The sequence below is a fragment of the Platalea leucorodia genome (assembly GCF_965183815.1).
Source record: "Platalea leucorodia genome assembly, chromosome: 6".
In the NCBI taxonomy this organism is placed as follows: domain Eukaryota; kingdom Metazoa; phylum Chordata; class Aves; order Pelecaniformes; family Threskiornithidae; genus Platalea; species Platalea leucorodia.
Genome location: NC_138828.1, coordinates 36,317,927 through 36,338,855, shown reverse-complemented (window position 1 = coordinate 36,338,855; position 20,929 = coordinate 36,317,927). Strand labels below are relative to the sequence as shown.

At 40.7% G+C, this 20,929-nt stretch overlaps 1 protein-coding gene across 1 annotated transcript in view; it reads right to left on the bottom strand.

Annotated features, from left to right (window-relative positions):
* The window catches only part of FAM13A (family with sequence similarity 13 member A), a gene marked incomplete at its 5' end in the record, with an annotated part of 135,047 nt that overhangs the window by 77,246 nt on the left and 36,872 nt on the right, over positions 1-20,929 (bottom strand). The window lies entirely within an intron of this gene.

Below are 20,929 nucleotides of genomic sequence, written 5' to 3'. Positions count from 1 at the left end.
AAGGCCAAGGCTCTTGCTCTGACCCTTCAGCAGAAGCATAAAGAACATCAGAGGAGACAGTGCTGCATCAGACAGGTAGGTAAAGGATGCTTAGGGGAGAAGGAGAGCAAGTCCAAAGATCTGCCCCTCATGCACTGCCCCAGCTTTTGGCAGTCTGTGGTTTAGGGTTTGTTTTTTTTTTTTGACTTGGAGGTTGCACCTGGTTCACTGTGTTTAACAGCAAACATTGAACCTAACCTTTGTGATTACGTTGTTTTCTCTTGCGTTCACTTCTATCTTTAGCCTTTGCAAGATCCTATGGCTGGGAGTTTCACAACATTGTTACACGTTGATTAAAATCGAGACAAAAAGTACTTCTATTTTAGATATGGTGACAGATAGTATTTCCCTTGCTTTTGAATTATGAGAGTTTGCAAATAGTTTTTCCTTACCCACCTTCCCCATACCATTCTTAACTTTATACTGCTCCAGTAGTAGTCTCTAATCAGACAGAAAAATCCCAGTTTATATGGTCTCTCATTTTACAGAAGTCATTCTGATGCGTTTGATCTTTTTTTGCTGCTTTTCTCTACACCATTTCACCTTCTACTAAGTCCTTTTTGAAATGCAGCCAGAACTGCAGGCAGCATTATGTATGTAGGCAGATTTAGTGGTGGCTTCTTACCAAACCCCAACTTTTTATTTGCTTTCACGATTGCTTACTGAGCTGACAGCTTTGTGACATTTCTGCAGTATCAAGATCTCTTTTCTGAAAACAATAGCTAATTTGGAGCTCATCAGTATACACATTTATATAATTTGTGGGTTTGTGTGGACATTAGTTAGCATATAGTGACAGAAATTCAACTAATCATTTTTTTACCCAATACAGAGTAAATTAAGAGCCAGCTTTTAGTTTTTCCTACCTTGAATAATTTTCTATTATCAGCACATTCAGGCTCTTTCTGGGTCATTACTGAAGCAGTTGAATAGCACAGATTCCAACAGAGATCCTTGAGGGACTTCACAGGAAACATCTCTCCACTGATAAACCAACCATATATTTTTATTGCTTTCTAATTATTAATCCATAAAAAGTCTTTCCTTCTAATCACAAGACATCTTTGCTTCTTTAAAAAACTTTGATAATCTTATCTAAACCTTTTGAAAATTCAAGTGCACTACATTGACTATACCTATCCACATGTTCACTGGCTCCTCTGTGACAATTTTTTCTCTGAAGAAGTAATGCTGGTGCCTCCTAATGACTCTAATTACCCATTTGTTTATTAATTCTGCTGCCTGCTATAGTTTCTACAAATCTGCTGGACAGTAAGTCAGACTTTCTGGATCACTCCTGAACCCTTTCATACCTGTCTTACCCTAAGATTTTTTGTAAAATTCTTGGTTTTACCTTGTTTCGTAATGCTTTATTTTGCTCACAGTTGTTTTCTAATGCTTTGTGTGCATTGAAAAGTTTCATGGGACAGAAAGCTGCTTCTTACTGAGCTCTGAAAAGAATAAACTGAAAAATAATATGTCTATCAGAGGCAAAGGGAAACCAGACAGATACATTGAGAGAGCTTCCCAGTTTCAGCTTCTGGACTGCACGCTCTTGGTGAGATCCTGCCTTTGCCGACATCAACAGGCATTTTGCCCGGAGTCAAGATCTCACCTTTGGACCACCACTGGCTTCCAGCAATACTCTGTTACGTCTCTGCCTGCAGCAGTCACTGACTGTTGACACCACAGGAACTGGGCACACAGCATGTGGACACCAGGCCGTGGCTCTCAGATGCTACAAAATGGCAGCAGTGCTGCGATTTAAAAGGGGAAGACCGTGTCTGGAGAAGGGGAGAAGGGGAGAAGGGGAGGCAGGGAGCTACACATCAGCAGCATTACAGGAGGGAATCACAAAGGGAGGCAAGCAGGGCCTGGGATCTGGAGGTACCAAATCACTGAATTCTGCTGGAATGGCTGTTAAGCCTTTCTTCCCCACTGAAAACTTGCAGTCAATCATTTAGCTCTTCTGCAGCTGGAGGCTGACCGTTGTCTGTCGTGCCTGCACAGGGACATCTCTCACCGTGGCCTTTTGGTGCTACTTCACCACCACCTGCTAGAGCTGATGCCACGCACACCAGAAAAGCTCTCCACCACAGTAACAAGAAATGGTGCCTATACATATGCACAAACCTCTACACTAAAACAGTTCCTACACTGTCCTATTAGTACTTTACAGAAGCACACGTGAGTGTAAGCAAAACATGCAACTCCTATGATGTACCACATATGCCAGCAACGGCCGAAGCCTGGAAAACAGCAGGAAGCCAGCCTTTCCACCCCTGCCATACCACATGCATCCTGATTTTAAGAATGCAGTTAACGAAGCTAAATAATTTTGCTGCCAGGTACTGCATTTGTAGAATCTGCCTTACCCAACAAGAAGCACTAGGAAACAGGCGACATCTGCTGAACAGCATGTATCAGATTCCCTCTGTGCAAACTGTTCATGAACCTTACACTGATTTACAGAAGCTCCTCATACTGGAGAATTCCATAAAAAAACCTAGTTATTATTCTGGTGCTCTAAAAGGAAAAAAAAAAGTTTTGGTACAGTCTTCAATTCTTCTTGTTTTCTGGCAGTAAAAGATCACTTGGATGCAGGCACTTCCAACAAAAGGCATGCCAATCACATACAAGCTCTGCAGGGAAACTCTGTTTGAAAGATCAGATTCAAATTTAGGATTACCAATGCATTTTTAGGGCACTTCAAAATCATTAAGAAGTGGAAGGAACCAGTGTTCTCCATCCTCTGTTCCAGATGATCTATAAGCTAGTATTTTGATAACTTTGGAAAACTGTATCGTAGCATTGTAGTTATTTCTTTAGCAATATAGTCTACAAGTAATGGCAACTTATATCTGAATTAAACTTACATTTATCTTCTTTCTGTGCAAAACTGCTTTCAGTTGCGTCAGTATAAAAATACATGTAAGAAAAAGGTAATCCTTGAACTCATATGTATTAAAAGTTAAATAAACTTTTTCATTTAAATAATGTGTCCTTAATCCTTATTAACAATAGGAAGGAACAATGTTCACTATCTCATTCTACAGTTTTTAGTGACCCTGTGAAAAAGCCACCTGCACAACTATCGTAACACCAGCACTTCACTGCGGTGCCACTGAGATGAAGACACGCCCGTGGGTAGACAAAGCCTTCTGTAATTTGAATTCCTTACAAAGCAGATTAAAGAACTATGGACAGAGGCATCTTAAATGTTTTTTGGGTGGTGGAGCTCTCAAGAGAAAATATGTTGGCAGATTTCTTTGTTCATGCACGAGCATATGTTTCATGCAGTGAAGTTTGAGAGAACAATACCTTATGAAACAGCAATGCTATAGGTCATTCATTATCAAGGTGATACTGGGAAGACAAGCGCATTCAGTTGTTAAATGATGGAAAAGAGAAGGAAAAAAAAAAAAACCACCACCACCACTTTATAAAGGGTATTCCAATTTTCTCCAACAAACCCCGTTTTGCGAGCAGCCTAAGGTGCAACCTTACTCTCTGGGGGATGTGAAGGATAGCAAGTGAAACCCTCGGGAGGGCTACTACAAAGGCACAAAAGAGATCTGTAAGAAGGTCAAGCATTAGTTTAAAAGGAAACAAAAAAAAGCCCCTATGGAAACTTGTTGCATGTTGTAACACATTTCTACAGGCTGTATCTTGTTACACTCTGTACCAAGTATTGTAGGAGGTTTGTAGTTACCTGTGCAGCACACCTTCATTTGCATTTTGCCTCCAGAGCAGCTAATCCGCTGAATGACAAAGAAAGATTCAAGTGAGGTTTATAAAAGGTTGTGTGTGTAAGAATCCTCCTATTCCCCAGGTAAGGACTACCCTTAACTACAAGGCAGTTGTTTTCAGTTCATAATGTTCTTAAAAATATTAACGAACAGAAAAGAAAGCCACTGCCTATTCATTAAAATACCATCTTGTACAGCAGCTGTTTTGCTTCTCTCAGGAAGACTTTTGGAAACAGTATCATGCTTTGTGTTTTAGCTCACAGCCCTTCACATTTGGTTTATGCTGCTTTTAGGTTTTTTTTTCCTTTAGATTTAACAACAATCAACAAGCAAATGTTAACCTGACTTCATTGCGCTTATCTGTTTGATCACTGTTACGAAGTCTAGTTGGAGGCAAGTCACTAGCCTTAATGATCTGGATGATGGGGCAGAGTGTACCATCAGCAAGTTTGTGAATGACACAAAACTGGGAGGAGTGACTGACATGAGGGTCACGCTGCCATCCAGAGGGACCTCAACAGGCTGGAGAAATGGGCTGACAACAACCTCATCCAGTTCAACAAGGGGAAGTGCAAACTCCTGCACCTCGGGAAGAATAACCAGTACATGCTAGGGGCTACCCCGCTGGAAAGCAACTTGGTAGAGAAGGACCTGGGAGTCCTGGTGGACAACAAGTTGACCATGAGCCAGCAATGTGCCCTTGCTGCACAGAAGGCCAACGGTGTCCTGTGCTGCATTAGGAGGAGTGTTGCCAGCAGGTCAAGGGAGGTGACCCTTCCCCTCTACCCAGCACCGATGAGCCCACACCTGGAGTGCTGGGACCAGTTCTGGGCTCCGCACTGTTGTACAAGAAAGACATGAACATACTGGAGAGACTCCAACGAAGGGCCATGAAGATGATGAATGGTGCATCTCTCCTCTCAGGGAAGGCTGAGAGAGCTGGGATTGTTCAACCTGGAGAAGAGAAGGCTCAGGAGGGATCTTATCAAGTGTACAAATACCTTAAGGGAGGGTGTAAAGAAGATGGACCCAGGCTCTTCTCAGTGGTGCCCAGTGACAGGACAGGTGGCAATGAGCACAAATTGAAACACAGGAGGTTCCCTCTGAATATCAGGAAACACTTTCACTGTGAAGGTGACCAAGCGCTGGCACAGGCTGCCCAGGGAGGTTCTGGAGTCTCCATCCATGGAGGTATTCAAAAGCCATCTGGACATGGTCCTATGCAATTGGCTCTGGGTGATCGTGCTTGAGCAGGGGCGTTGGACAACATGACCCTCAGAGGTTCGCCTTCAACCTCAACCACTCTGTGATTTTGTAATTTCCTCTTTGACATTCCCATCTATCCAGCAAATGAACTGAACATATGAATTGCTGCATACTGAGATGCCTAATGTGGTGTGGAATGTGTCAAAGGAGCATTTTGTCCCAGGTGAAATCTGATTGATATGGTCTGCCAAAGAGAAATCTATAAATCTTTGTAAATACATAAAAAGCTTCACTTTGGAAGACGACACCAATAAATCCAAGGACAACCTCAAAGAACAGGGATGTTTTGGCTGAAGAGCAAATCATATGATATTTGTCTCCTGAAAGTTTTTTATCTGGTGAAGCTTAACCTCAAACTGCATTTGACAAAGATCAGATTCAGCCTGAACCAGGTATGCTGTGGGCTGTTACATTACAGTTACAGGCTGTGGCCGCTGAAAGCATGGGCTATGCTGAAGTCTGCTACTCTGTAATTTAAAATACATCTTCATTCTCAGCTATATACAAGTAAAATAGTATCAGATGCTAGTGATGATCAAAGGGACCATCCTAATAAAGGATAATCAAAACACCAAAGAGCAGACAACTACAAGGAATTATTACACCACACATCCTGCATTTGGCTTTCAAGTTTTGCTGTCTCAGAAAGTTCAGATGCAAGGAACTGTGTTTGCAGTTTTAACAGAGACTAGTCAGTTTTATGACCAGGATAAACATACATCATGATGAGTGTTGAAGAAAGTGCAAGAAAACCTTTCCCCTAGAGGCACAAGCTGACCAGTCAAGGTGGCATCATCCCACACATACCACTGCCAAGACTCATCATAACTGACTGGGTGCATCATAGAGATGTTTCATCTTCCTGTGAGGCGTCAGAAGTTCCTGGGTTCAAAGATCAAAGATAAATATGCCACATATTCTAAAGATCTGATGTGGCATGGTGACTCTAATCTTTCTCTGTTCTTGAAGAACAGGGACTGCTCCACACCAAGATGAGTCTGAAGTCCTCTGTGCATATGCATCTACATGGAGTAAAGATACAGATCCTTAGCCTAGGTCATCCTGCTGTTTTGAGTACCTCACTCATCTTCTCAAGGAGGAAAAAGAAAAACTTCCATTATCCCAAGCTATGCATAAACATGTAAATAATTAGGGCAATTCGTACCTATTTGAGTAAGTAATTATGAAGTCTAAATGCAGAACTTTTGGAAGAAGCTAGCTGTGTGTTTATATTTAAAAGTCATAATTGAAAGGATGATAAAGATGTTTCCATAACGTTATCATCAAAAAAACAGGAGGTATTTAAAACACATACAGCACATTCTTTCATTTAATACTGCATGAACATAGTATTCTTCCAGACAAGAAAGAAACCTCACTCAAAAACTTTTTTAATAAACAAATGGTACTCAGACTTGTCCCCCAAAACTAACAGGTCCATATTACCTTTTAAAGGGCTTCATATTTTGTCAGCCTACAAGTTGTGTATGTCAATACAAATATTCTACAGAATAGAAAAAGGCATGTTTCTTTGCAAAAACCTAGGCATGGCTGAGCGATGCAGGGAAATTTAGAATGTTGTTTTCTTTCTCACCCTAGTCACAATTTGGCTAGCTATCAGCACAAACCTTACATGTCAATCTATCCACTCATCAGCGTTACCTCTGCTTCATGAACTGAGAAAGGGAGACCATTAGCCAGATGTACCTCTTGCCTGACAGCTAACCAACCTGATTCAACCAGTTCTGTCCAGTCAAATAACCAGGGAATGAGCCACCTGCCGGAGTTACCCAGGCTTGGTATTTGGCCACTGATACCTCTTGAAACAAATATATTACATTCACTCCATTTAAAACACCAACTATTTCAATGGGATTTCTAATCATACATACACAGAGCTGTAATCTCTCTACCAAGATTACTTAATGGTAATGACAATGACAGTGAATTATATCAGGCCTTGCTTGGAGACGCAGCCTTTTGCTGGAGGGTTTAGGTCATTCCAAGTTTTCCCAGAGAATCAGGTGGAAACCCCTGCTGAGATAGCAAAGCCCTTCAAGTCATTCAGTGAACAGACCAAGTATTTATGCTGTACTTGCGTTGTTCTCCAAAGCTTCATAGAGCAGCCAGCTCTCACACAACACCAGCTTCAACACCATCTTATTGCAGTCAGGGACTTCTGGAATGAATCTAGATGGGATGAGTCTCCTGCAGCTGTGAGGACCATATATCTTCCAGGTCCAAAGGGTTTTCAAAGGCAGGGATAATTCTGCAGTGAGATTTTTCAGTTACATTCCTCTCACACTTCTTATATTATTCTCTCACTTTCTATTCCCATGCTCTAAAGGAGGGCCCAATTCATTACATTACTGGCCATGGCACAGAATTTCTGTGTGTGAGGAAGCAAGTGCCAAAGTCGTGGTTTGAATGCTATGTGTACTGCACTAGTAGGGGCAAAGATGTCAGAAAGGCTGTGAAACAACATTAAATATACCTAAACTATGCTGGCATTTCTTTCCATAATAGTAGAACTTAAGGCAAGGGAAGAGCTATGGATATCATCTATCTGGACTTCTGTAAGGCCTTTGATACAGTCCCCCACAACATCCTTCTCTCTAAATTGGAGAGATATGGATTTGATGGAAGGACTGTTCGGTGGATAAGGAATTGTCTGGATGGCCACATCCAGAGGATAGTCATCAATGGCTCCATGTCTGGATGGAAATTGGTGAAACGTGGTGTCCCTCAGGGGTCCATATTGGGACCAGTACTGTTTAATATCTTTGACAATGTCATAGATAGTGGGATCGAGTGCACCCTCAGCAAGCTGCAGATGACACCAAGCGGAGTGGTGCAGATGACACGCCTGAGGGAAGGGATGCCATCCAGAGGGACACGGACAAGCTTGAGAAGTGCACTCACATGAACCTCATGAGGTTCAACAAGGCCAAGTGCAAGGTCCTGCACCTGGGTCAGGGCAAACCCTGGTATCGATACAGGCTGGGGGATGAAGGGATTGAGAGCAGCCCTGTGGAGAAGGACTTGGGGGTACTGGTGGATGAAAAGCTGGACACGAGCCAGCAATGTGCCCTTGCAGCACAGAAAGCCAATCGTATCCTGGGTTGCATCAAAAGAAGCATGGGCAGCAGGTCGAGGGAGGTGATTCCACCTCTCTACTCCACTCTGGTGAGACCCCACCTGGAGAACTGCATCCAGCTCTGGAGCCCTCAGCACAGGAGGACATGGACCTGTTGGAGCAGGTCCAGAAGAGGGCCACAAAAATGATCAGAGGGATGGAAATCCTCTCCTGCGAGGAAACGTTGAGAGAGTTGGGGTTGTTTAGCCTGGAGAAGAAAAGGCTCCGGGGAGACCTTAGTGCGGCCTTTCAGTATTTAAAGGGGGTTTATAAGAAAGATGACAACAGACTTTTTAGTAGGGCCTGCTGTGATAGGACAAGGGGTAATGGTTTTAAACTAAAAGAGGGTAGATTCAGACTAGATATAAGGAAGAAATTTTTTACAATGAGGGTGGTAAAACACTGGAACAGGTTGCTCAGAGAGACGGTAGATGTCCCATCCCTGGAAACATCCAAGGTCAGGGTGGACAGAGCTCTGAGCAACCTGATCTAGTTGAAGATGTCCCTGCTCATTGCAGGGCAGTTGGACTAGGTGACCTTTAAAGGTCCCTTCCAACTCAGACCATTCTATGATTCTAAGTCCTAAAGCCTGGACTGAACTTAAAGCAAGAGAACAGTCGCCTTTAGTAAGACTGCTTTAAGTGCTAAAAATGGGCTTGTGCTCAAATACTTGCCGAAGCATAGATTCAGCTCAGAAAGTAATAAAATGTAAAAACGTAATTAAAAAACACCTCGATTTGTCAACTCACCTACCACCTACAATATTGATTTTAAAACCACATAGGTATATTACAGCTGACAAGTTCTTCTCAAAGAAAAAATGCCTCATGATCCTAAATTACCGATACTGGGAGACAACGATCAATAGCTCTATAATTCTTACCAGGTTTAGCAGAGAGTCAGCACAGATAACATAAGCAATAACACATACTTGCAAAATTCAGTTACCAGCTCTCTTCCATACTCAGAACCAAGTCCCAAATCCTTCCTTGATTAACTGCCACACTGAAATCATAAAGTCACGATAAATGCAGTCATCCTTACAATCTGTGCAGCTGCCACTGCCAAATTTGGATTTCTCTTACTCTACTTGTATTTTTAGGCATTAGATCACTAAAACACCTCCTCTGTACTCCGCCCTACTCAGATATCAAAGTTACAAACTTGATGCAATCCTAAAGTGTATGAAGCTTTAAAGTTCCACCAAGTTATGATGTTTTATGCAAATTCCTGTGTCTTAATGAGGACAAGACCCTTTGGATTCAAAGAGCTGAGTATTATCTTCCTTTAAACCACATCACTACAGCCTCCGTATTTGACAGAAGCCACTGCAAACAGCAGAACTGCTTAAATGCTTAAAAGTAAACACATACTTAAAAAATTTGTTAACACTGCATGATTCCAGACGTAGGGAGCTAGCAAATGGTCTCAGAAAGCCTACGAAATTCAAGCACACCTATGCAGTTATCGCATTTCTGGCTCCATAGTTAGTTCACATGGGCTGTGAATCCCATAGTTTTGTTTCAGTAAACTTTCTCAAAGTTAAAGTCATGACTGTGTTATAGAGCGGTCAAAGCCCATGGACTTCAAATCGTACAGGAATTACTTGTGTCAGACTTAGGACCATTTTCCTGTTTGTAACTGCTGTACCGAATTTTGTCCGTCTTCAGTGAAGTTTTAAATTAATGTTGTAACAGCAAGTTAATTACTAATGGTGTTGCAGGTATCCAAAACACAATAAACTCACTGTCTCTAACACCACCAGATCTACAGAGCTAATCCAAATGAAGAGCAGTAGATACTTATTTTACTTATTAAAGTTAATAGACAGGATTCTGAATATAGACTGAGATTCATTTAGATGGTAACAGTTTTCCCCAGTTACTTCTCTATAAAACAAATTTCTTGAAATTTTAGAAATGCTGCCGATGATAGAAAAGTCTGAAGAAAAAGAAATCAGTACAATATGGCTGATTCTGGTCTATAGCCACAAGATACAACTCTAGGAGACTGTACCTGTGGTTTATCAGAGCTGTTTAAATTATGATGTCTCAGTGGATGTATTTGAGCTTTCTACTCACTGTTCTTTGTACCAGCAAGATGAAAAGGAAGATGTATAGAGGAATCAGTTCCAGCTACCCTCATCTTTAAACAAGTCTACAGAAATGGGGCATCCAGAATCTGCATACTTTGGCTACATAGTTCAAATCCCTGCACTAAATTTAAGGCATCAATGAAAGGTAGTGGTACCTACCCTGTGGTAGGGTACCTACCACATACTGTTACCCCGGCCTCCAGCTGCATTAGCTGGAACATGGTTAAATTTATCTTTTTCCCAGACTTGCTTCCCAAACACTAAATCAAACCAGCCCACTCAGTGAATCCCCTAATATAGAAAGGCATAGGAAGGGAGAAGCCCGATGCATATGTTCACTGTGTCTTCATTTCCAAGAGTTTACCTATGCTACCTGTGTTTCCATACTTATTTATTTAGGCAGTCACTATCTTGGTTTGAACTGTTCGTATCTGACTAAGAAGGCTAGACTTAATGACAAGTAGAAGCTCCCTAAAAGACTTCAATACTGACCTCATTTTTTCCCCATTAGCTCTATTCCCTAAGACATATATAACTTACTGAATCATTTCACCACCAGTGAAAAAGGCCTTTTACTGTAAATACATTGCCGCATGATATGTAGGAAAAATAAATGCAATACAAAATACTTTGATAGCAAAGTGGCCATTTATTATGACCTGGGACAACACTCACATTCTTGATATTTAAGGAAAACAAAATTTGCCTGTTTTCTCTGTGCAACTGGCAATTCCAAATATCAAAGCTCTTGATTAAGTGCTTTACAAAAAATAACTAACACTCCAGTGCTCAAGTAAGTTCTGGATGAACAGTGAAAAAGTCACGCTGGAGACACTTCCGCTAAGGCAGATTCAGTGAACAAATTCCAAATTCTCCCTGAAGGCTAAACATAAAAATTGTACACTCCAGAAAGATGTAATTTGAACCCAAAGCTATCTTATCCTAAAAACATTCAAATTCAAGAAATCAACCCAGTAGTAAGATTATCTTCAAACCTGGGACTCTCGATGGTACATAACAAGAGGTTGTTGGGAGTGAATCAGCAACACCTTAAGGCCCCTTTTCTGCAGGAGGCCAGGTGCGTTTGCCTAAGGGAATCCCTTCAGCCTCCTACCCTGTGCAGCTCTACAGGCAGCTTTGTCAAAACGCTGCAAGCGTGCAGCAGGCATGGGATGGAGGCCAAAAAGCGACAAGATGCATGGGCCTCAAGCCAGAAGATACAACAAGCTCCCAGCGATTGCCGACTGCTGCGTGACATCTGTTTGCACAAGGAAACCTAGCACGGGCAATGTTCTGAATTGGGGTGGAGAGAACTTTCTCCAAGCGGAGAGGAAAGAGTGGGATTGATGTAGACCTCACAAGTCAGTGGTCTGCAGGTGTGGCAACGAATAGCGGCCCGCAGCTGAGCGCACAGCCAGTTCACTGCAAATTGAAATGAAACGTTTAAGTCTGATTTGGCAACTGCACCCATCAAGGAGTAATCTGAGCAAAAGGTATATTGAGGACTCCCTGATGGACTAAAAAAAAAAATAAAGCTCAAAAGCAAAACAAGCATGCATGCCTTCACATCAGGGACATATACTGCCTAGTTTCGAAGTAATATACAGGAAAAATTACATAATAACAAAAATACCTCCTCCTTCTTGAGGAATACCAAATTCCTTATGTGTATGTTTTCCAGGACAATATGAAATAATCTTCTTTTGCACTCCTTCCTAGAGATTTCCATCAGCTAACAGTTTGGCACATACTGTCTTTGTGTCACAGATGGTCTTAATGCACTGAGAAAGACTCTAACCTTTGGTATTTTTTTTCCAGTTTCCCCTTTTAAATTTATGGAATTGCTTCAGCACACGAACTGGTAGTAACTTAAATCTGCCCCATGTATAAACCTGGTTCCACATACTCTTGCAAAGTCATTCACAAATTCATTTTTGAACTCCAAGGACCTCAAACTCCCCCTTCTCAACTCCTGTGTCTGCACTCCCAGGCAACGCACTAGCACATCAGGCTGGCTGTGTTTTCTCTTATGCTCTGGCATTGAGTCTATGCACATGTGAACATCACCATCAAGTATAAAGCAGGGACAAACCAGCCTCATAGGTATAACCAGTTAGTGGACTGTAAATGGTGTTTACCTTCTTTCCCTTGCATTTCTGTTTCACACATGGAGACTGGAAAGATGGATCTACCATTGCTTGGCCACGGCAAGTAACTGAGTATTTCTTATGGCCTTTGCTCTGTACCAGTGCTATCCTTCAGCTTCAGTATTTTTAAGCAGTATCATACACAGTAGAGATGCTGATGAGATATCAGGCATCCTGCTATCTCAAATTACCACGTGAAGCTTTGGTAATGAGTCCCAAGGTTGCTGTCATAAGCAGACACCTTGCACCAATGAGGAATTCTGTCACAGGCTCTGACAAAGGCAACTGGACACTATGAGCATGAAGAATCAGCTTAACTCTCTTTTGGGCATGCTTAGGTGGGGACAGCACTGCAGGTCAAGCAATTACTGCTGAACAGTTGGTGTGTACCAACTCCTTGTGTGGATGTATCTAGTCCATAGTCAGAGTACTTGTGCGCAGCAGCAAAGCTTAAGGCCTCTTGAGAAACATAAAAACCAAGCCTCAGTTGCTATCCTGAATGTAGAGTCAGAGCATCCCCACAGACAGCAAGGATAACATAAGTATTTGTATCCAAATCTTAGAGTTCTCACCTGACTACAGAGACACTGCTCCTCTGGGAATAACTTCTGGCTTTCATTCACTTGGTTTCTTTGGACTCTCCTAGCTTGAACAGAAGATGTGGCAAGAGTAAGAAGCACAAATATGGCCAGGCGATCAGAGGAGAGATGTACGAATGAACTTAGAAGGCTGACTATGGCGATGATTTCTGTTTTCAGTTTTCTACAGGGCAGACTTTCTGCTCATGCCTGTATTCAGCTGTCCATTCAGAACAATAGTGAGAGCAATAAAAATTAATGGTAGGTTACTGTAGTTACAATGGGCATCGTTTGATATTTCAATATATTCTTAAAATAAATATGCCACCTCCAGTGAAGGTATCTTAAAGCAAACGCTCTGTAAATATCAGCTGTGCTGTTAAAGGGCAAATGTTAATGAGACCATCAAAAGCCAAGGAACAGAGGTAAGTCAGTACAGCACCCATCACATTCCTCCATCTTTCCTGTTGGCTAACTGTTTGAGGTGTAAACAAGTAAGTGTTTGCCAAAGGATTTCTGCGTTAGAAAAGCGTGAAGCAGTGCCAAAATTCAGAGCTGCTCCACTGAAGTCCATGTAAGTAGGTTGGAAAGTCTCAGACAAGCTGCTGAGAAACCTGTCTTTCTCCATGTATGGTACTTCTCCCGTTCACAGCATGACAATGAATTACACAGTAATGAAAGAATTTGCTGCCTAAAAGACACTGTTGGCACTGGCTTGAACCGTACTATATCCCATAAAGTGCAGACAGATCCTTCAAGGAAAATAAATTAGTTTTACCTCTGTATTTCTCCTGCCCTGCAATACCATATGGCCAACTAATTAACAAAGGAACCTGAAGAACTGAAAGGATGAATGCAAATGTTCACTCCAGCTACCCACCCTTCAATCACTTTTCCTTCTCAGCAATAAAGAATACTGTTTACGAACTGTGTAAAAAAAGCAGGTTCAGGCTTTAGGGATTTTGAAGAGAGGGGAAACAGCACTTTCAAGCATAAACTGGCACTACGCGTGCCCGAGCTCAACTAGTACGTTTTTTTTAGGGTCCTCTGAATCAACACTAGGTAATACAGATAAGCTGAGACTGCACTAGAAATTCCACTAGACCATGTAACAATCCAGCAAAAAAGGGTCATAAACGTCCTGTTCTTGGAGCATTCTCCTCTGAACCAGAAAAAGAATGAGAAAATACATTCTGTACTGTAAAAAGATCTTCAAGGTGATCTTATAGGTCTTTTCCATCTCCCATTTTCATGGCATTGTATCTTTATTATAAGTATACCTCTAACTTTAAGTACAAGTCATTGCAGACAAATGACTCAAGTGAGTCATATAGGTGTGTTAGATCAGATTCTTCTGTCACTTGCTATCTTATTTGCACTGGCCAGAGTGCACACAAGTATATTTTTGTGGTTCTCTAAAAAAAAGGTCATATTTACAGTTTATTCCAACACTTGCAAATCTCCTGTCCCCTCCCTATTGTCCTCCAATCCATGCTGTTTTTTACAAGGCAATCATTAGCACAAGATTACACCACTCCTCCTACAAACTGGCTGTTTTCTCTTACGGTAACTTTACAGCGTATCTTGACGTTAATTAAGACAAGGGGAAGAACTCGCCACCATTAAAACAAAAGATGCAAGTTGAAAGACAAAAGCTACTAGAAGGTACCAGGCAGGCTTAACAGTCACATTTTTGGGCTGTCGAAGTTCCTAGGCTACTTGGAAAACTTAGAACAAACAAACCAAAAGCAGAACCTCAAACACAGTTCAAGCTGAGAGTCCACTGTTGTCAATGTTTTATTCTCACACATTAGCTCCTGAAGGACTGGCAATCTGTTTGATGTTACCCTTTAAAATCCAGAAAGTAGAAAGAACACGTGCTCATTTCCAATAATACGTCACACTTCAGCAGCTAAGCATATTTTGGAATATATTTTGTTTTCTAAACATCCTGTGAACTTGCAGCTCAAAAAAATTCATTAAAGATATTTTTGACTGTAGTTATACTGATTCCTAACAGAGATTAAATAACTGTACATCTTCAGAAATCTGACCCTGGCCCTATTGGTATTGGGATTCAAACAATAGGCGTAAGTCATAATTTTCAAATGTAAGTATTTAAAGCCAGGCACCTGCATTCTGCATGGACTACTAAAAATGTCAAAATTTAGTCAAGTCACATTTGCAAAGACTTAAAGAACAGGTGTCTGTCTGTATTTCTGATAAGAAAGATCATGCAATTACACGAACTTTTGTACTTGCATAAAAATTAGTTTTATTATGTAATTACCTATATGCATTTCTGTGCATCTCTGAATTACTGAAGCTTGAGAATTCTTTGAGATTTCTATTTATTCACTTTTAGTGTTGCTTGTGAAATTTGTGAAACTATGGTATGAAATCTGTTGTGCTTTAAAGGCTAATTTCCTTTAAAACCAATGACATGGCTACTATACAGCTGAGATAAATCAACTTGGAGCCATAAAATGACTAGCGTACATCTCATTCAGAAGTACTACCTGAGCACCGCTCTTCTAAACCATTACGGACCTCCAGAGAATGCTGTGAGGAGTAAGGCTTATTAGCAATTACATACTTTCCATTCTCATATGAAGAAAAAAATCTCCAGTACAGCATACTGGATACAAAACAAGCTTAAGCTTTGTTTTGCTCAGCTGTGTGTGCTCAATGATCAGTGTAGCCTAACTCCTTACATCTGAAAAATTACCCAAGTCCTGCTTACTGTCAATAGCTGCCAGCAACCACCTCTCCATCCCATGCTCCCCAAAAAGACAATCTCACCTGGAAAAACTGCCAGCTCCCACCTATCAACTCTGAATGATGCAGCAGAGTCTCTTCAAAACCTGCGCAGATGAGAGTACCTGCTCATCATGGCATCAAGTTTCACCATCAAGCCCCACCACTGTTACTAAGGGAAATTTTCTACTATCAAGAGTACTTGGGCCAAAGTAAATAGTCAGCATCTGTACAGAACACTGTCAAAACCCAGGATTTGAATTAAGTTTCTTTAATGATTTCTAAGCAAGAATTGAGAAGATCATAGGGAAAGCCAGAGAGTATTCATTTAATTTCCTAACTTTGATAGGCAATATTTATTGGCAAATAGTCCAGTCAGAAGTACATCAGAACAAAGCAAAGCTTCTAGTCATCTCCTACATCTGCGAATGTAGCAAATTTAGAGACTTTCAGATCTTCCTAATCTTTCACTGTAATAATAACTTCCACTGGCCCATTCTAAATCATGGACTGTTATTTTCCATGAGATGCATTACCATCGTACCAAAACTCCTAGATGCTTTATATTGCTCAAACAGCTCAACAAGTTTATAAGCTCCCTCAGGCACGCCTGAGACCATCTATTTAGCTCTCGGTTAACATAGGAGTGCTTCCTGACTCTCAAATAAGATTCTTAGGTAAGAGTCTGCTACAAACACTAATAATTATCAAAAAACACTACAGAGCACAGCTGACTTGTCCATACCCTCCCAAACAGAAAAGAACTACTTCATTCAAATCCCTGCCCAGCGTTCTTACACCTAGATCGGATGAATTATACTGGCCCAAGGAACAGGTCCTCTTCCTTAGGAAGCCTATTGTGTTGGTAAAGAAATTTTTCTCTCTCTGGCAGATTCTTTGCAAGTCATACAAAATGCAGCTTTTGCAATGCATTAGACTCCGCCTCAATAAAAGCTTTAAACCAATTAACTATGGAGACCTCAATGATTAGGAAAGATTAGAACATCCCTAGAATACTCTTTGACCTATTTATTCTTCAAGAGAATAATCCTTTCACGTCAAGAAGTGCTGATGCTAATAAAGACAGGTGGTTGAGTAGTCCAGCCGCTAGCTTCCTCCCACATGAATGAAGAAACACAATAGGTCAAGGGCATCCTTAAAGGAGAAACTAAATCACGGGGAGGGTATAAGATACTTAGAAATGTCTCTTACTCAGTTACTCTTCCTGCACTTATTTCTCTTCATGTTTATCTCTTTGGACAGACAGACCAAGCAGGATTATTGGTGGAAGGGTGAGAGTGTTCAATTACATATTTATTTTCAATTCCGTACTTGAATTAATTTTAGGGAGATGACTAACATCAGCAGAAAAGACTGAGAAAGACCCTAGCACAAAAAGACCTTGTGTCCCACATCCTGAAGAGTTAGCACTACTGGCTCTAGATGAGAACTGTGGCAAATTTTTGGTAAATTTCAATGGAATGAGAAAATACTTGCTACAGTAGTTCAGCTTTAGTTATTCTTTATACCTTTTCTTCAAACAGAATAAACTGTACTGGTTCCTTTATCCATTCCTATTATAAGTAAGAGGGATTCATACAGCATACTTGCATCTTGCACTGTTATCTGGCTGGGATACAAAGTTCAAACCGAACAGAATACTACCCTTGTTTTTATCCTTTTCAACAAATTATTGAATGGGCATAAAAATTGTTAAGTTTCAGCCTCAGTCAACTGTAGTCCCAGAGATACTGAACTGCACAGTGAATTTACCGTCTTTTGTATTTGCAGCACACTCCCATGCTGTAACACAAGAGTTTAAATGATTACAATTGCCCCAGGAAGGAATTAGGAAAAAGAGTTAGTAAAAACAATGGTTATTTACTGTGCTCTCTTTTAATGATAGGGATAAACTTATTTGTTGATAATTTGGTATTCCAAGACATCTTTGTAGCAATCTCATTATTATTGCTGTGCTCACCCTCTCTTTTCTACTTGGTTCAGTAATTAATCTCTTTTTGGCCTCACAAACCGCATAATCAGAGGAAAGTGGCCTTTGGGATTTTCAGTTCAAGTTTTAAATGCTGCTAGAAAGCATCAGATCTATTTTGTTAGCTATTAATACCTAGAAGATGACTTTTAATTAAAAGAAACTCAAACTTTATCAATGTGAATCTTTTTCTTAACTAAGGCACAGATCAGTTTTTTTTACAGAAACAAGGAGTCAGATTCCCTTTGGATATAAAGAAGGTGCAGCTCTGAACTTCCCTAGTTACTGCATCAAAGTATTTGGCCTCATGCCCCAAAAGGGAAGAGCCATTACACATGATTGTTTGCTCACTGACTCTATGCAGGGGCTTTGACAGAAAAAACAGTTGTTGTCAGTGCAGTGATTAAGGCTGCAAATGTCAGTACAAATTTTTCATTAGAAAAAAAATCATGGTAACTTGTAGGGAGGATCTGACGGAGATATACAAAGTCATGGGTGGTGGAGAGATGGACTGTTCACTATCTCTTTCAGTTAAAAACAAAACAAGAAAAAAAAAGAAAGAAAAAAAACAGGTGACCTTCAAATGACATGAGTAAAAGCCATGTTTATAACAAACAAAAGGAGTCAGTTCTTCACATGAGAGGAAGCAATTTGTGGCACTCTTTGCCAGATGACATGTTGGAAGCAAAAAGCTTACACATGTGCAAGGGGTACACAAGACAATTACTTTGGACATCACTAAATACACAAACCACATCAAGATCAGGAAAGCCTCTGAGAATAGTCACGAATTGGTAGAGTAATTGAAGGAAACACCTTGCTGCCCTATTCTTACTCCTCCCTGCACATCCGCTTAGGGCCAGCGTGGGAGGCAGGACACTAGGCTAGATGGATCTCAAGTCTGAGCCAGTACTGCCACTCTTATGTAGGATGAGCAACTATCAAGAGGATTATTCAGTGAATTCAACACTGCGAACGATTGCAGAAATGGTGCATTAGCTGATTGCACTGGGATAGCCTGCAACAGCTGACTCTTTACTGGGTCAGCAGCTGTACACCACAGAGGAGGGAATATTCTGTTTCTCTCAGCAGCACCCCCCGTAACAGTGCAATACAGCCTTTGCTTCAGGTAGGTGTCAGCAGGGTCACACCTGCGATTTTTCCCCAGGCTACAACAAAAGTGCACAACAGTGTTGTCCATGGAGCAGTGCAGAAGAAACAGTGAATTTCAGAGTTCCTGGCTCTCCCTTTTTTTGATGTTGGAGTGTTGAATATTACCCAAACCAATGCTGTCCCCTGCACAAAGTTCCCCGGAGCACAGTAGTGCAGACATGACATGCAGCAGTGTTGTCAAGGGTGCCAATGCAGAAGCAAAAGGGCCACAGTAATTACAGAGCGGCTCTTCCTCCTACTCACAAGGAGAAGAAAATATGGAATCTCTTGTCCTCTGTGACCATGCAAAATAGCTCATGGCTGATTAAGGCTCCATAAGACAGGCAAAATATCAAATAATCTGTTTTTAAGACTAAAATTGTGTAGCCGATGGCATGGGGATTTTCAAAGGCATTTTCTAATTCATGTGGTCACAGGTATTTTAATGAATGTTAACTGGATGGAATAACTAATTTTTATTCAGATACCAGTTCACAGAGTCGTCATTCAGTGGCACAGATACCTTCAGGAAAAATACACGCAGTGATTTAACATGAACAGTAATTAAAAAAAAGAAAAATCTTTTCACAATGTATTAGGTATCCCTTCCATTTTGTACCCAGAAACATCCTGGTTAGAGGGGGGAACAATGTTAGCAAAGCTGTTAAACATTCTCTTATCTAAACAAACGATGTAACAAAGATGGAAACAGCTGGTATTTATATATGGGATTTTTGCCTTGGTTGCTATTGGCATATAGGAAGAAGAGTAAAGCTGACTCGGTATCTATCTGCTGTTCTACCTTGCTATCATTTACACTATACTTTAATAACCAGAATTCAGCAGAGCTGTTTCAGACAGAAATAATAAAAAGCAAAATCTCACGTTTGCACAAAACACATCACTGCTTTTCAATATGAAACTAATACCCTATTCAGTTCCCCTTTCATTTCCTTTTGTTCTCCCAAGACTATTTATATATATGACCTTTTACCTGAGACCATATCTCTTAATAAACAGCTAAAGGTTACTCTGTTTCACTTCAGTACAACCTTAACCTACTGCAATTATTGCCTCGAAACACGTACAAAGGTCATGAATTGTGATACGAATGCAAGAGAGAGATGTGGAAATCCATTATTTTTAGAGAGGACTGCAATATAGAAAAGGAAATGACAAACATAGTAATAATCCCACGATATACCTCAATGCCGGCAACTACATCTGTGGAATATCATGGTATTTTCTAGGAGGAAAAGAAAAATGTGTCTCCAGCCATCCAAGAGGACTGGTTACTGAATGCTGCAAAAAGTTAAACTAGTAATGCTGGGATCAAATATAGTTCCAGAACTTGTAAAAGGTTACAAAGACTTCACGGAGTGAAAACATTCATCTTCCATGGCCATCCCCGAAACTTGTAAGTGCCCATTATGTATTAGCTGGCAAGGTTAAGGTGTCATACAATAGGTTAATGACCACAACTCAGCTTCTCATGGCTGAGGTACAAATAAGGAGCCTGCAGCAGAATTTAAGATTAAAATAACGAATCAAACATTTACACAGTGACACAACAACAGTGCTCTCTTGCTGGGTGTACCTAATATGTGTGTGTCTTCAATAACAACAGAGCTAAGACGAGTTCCAGGGGAACATTTTATTCTCCCTTGCAATTTTTAAAACTGGAGTCTGATTTATCTATTTACTGTAATGTTATTCATAAATAGAAAAAGTATGATCTAAAAGAAAAACATGACCTAGCTATGGGAGAAACCCAGGCTCTCCAGACCTGCATCTCATGTTACAGTTACTTAAACTCAGTCTTGGAAAAGCTAAATTGCATTTCTGGTCTAAAAATCAAAATACAAGGAAAAAGCTTTTTCACACGTGGAATTCAGCAATGTTACTTTTAAAAGGAGCATCTGACGTTGCAGTAAATTAGGGGGTTCTAAGCATCTCTATATTGTTCTAGTTACCAATGTAAGATTTCTAGCATACAGAGAAGAGAACCCTTTCTTAATAG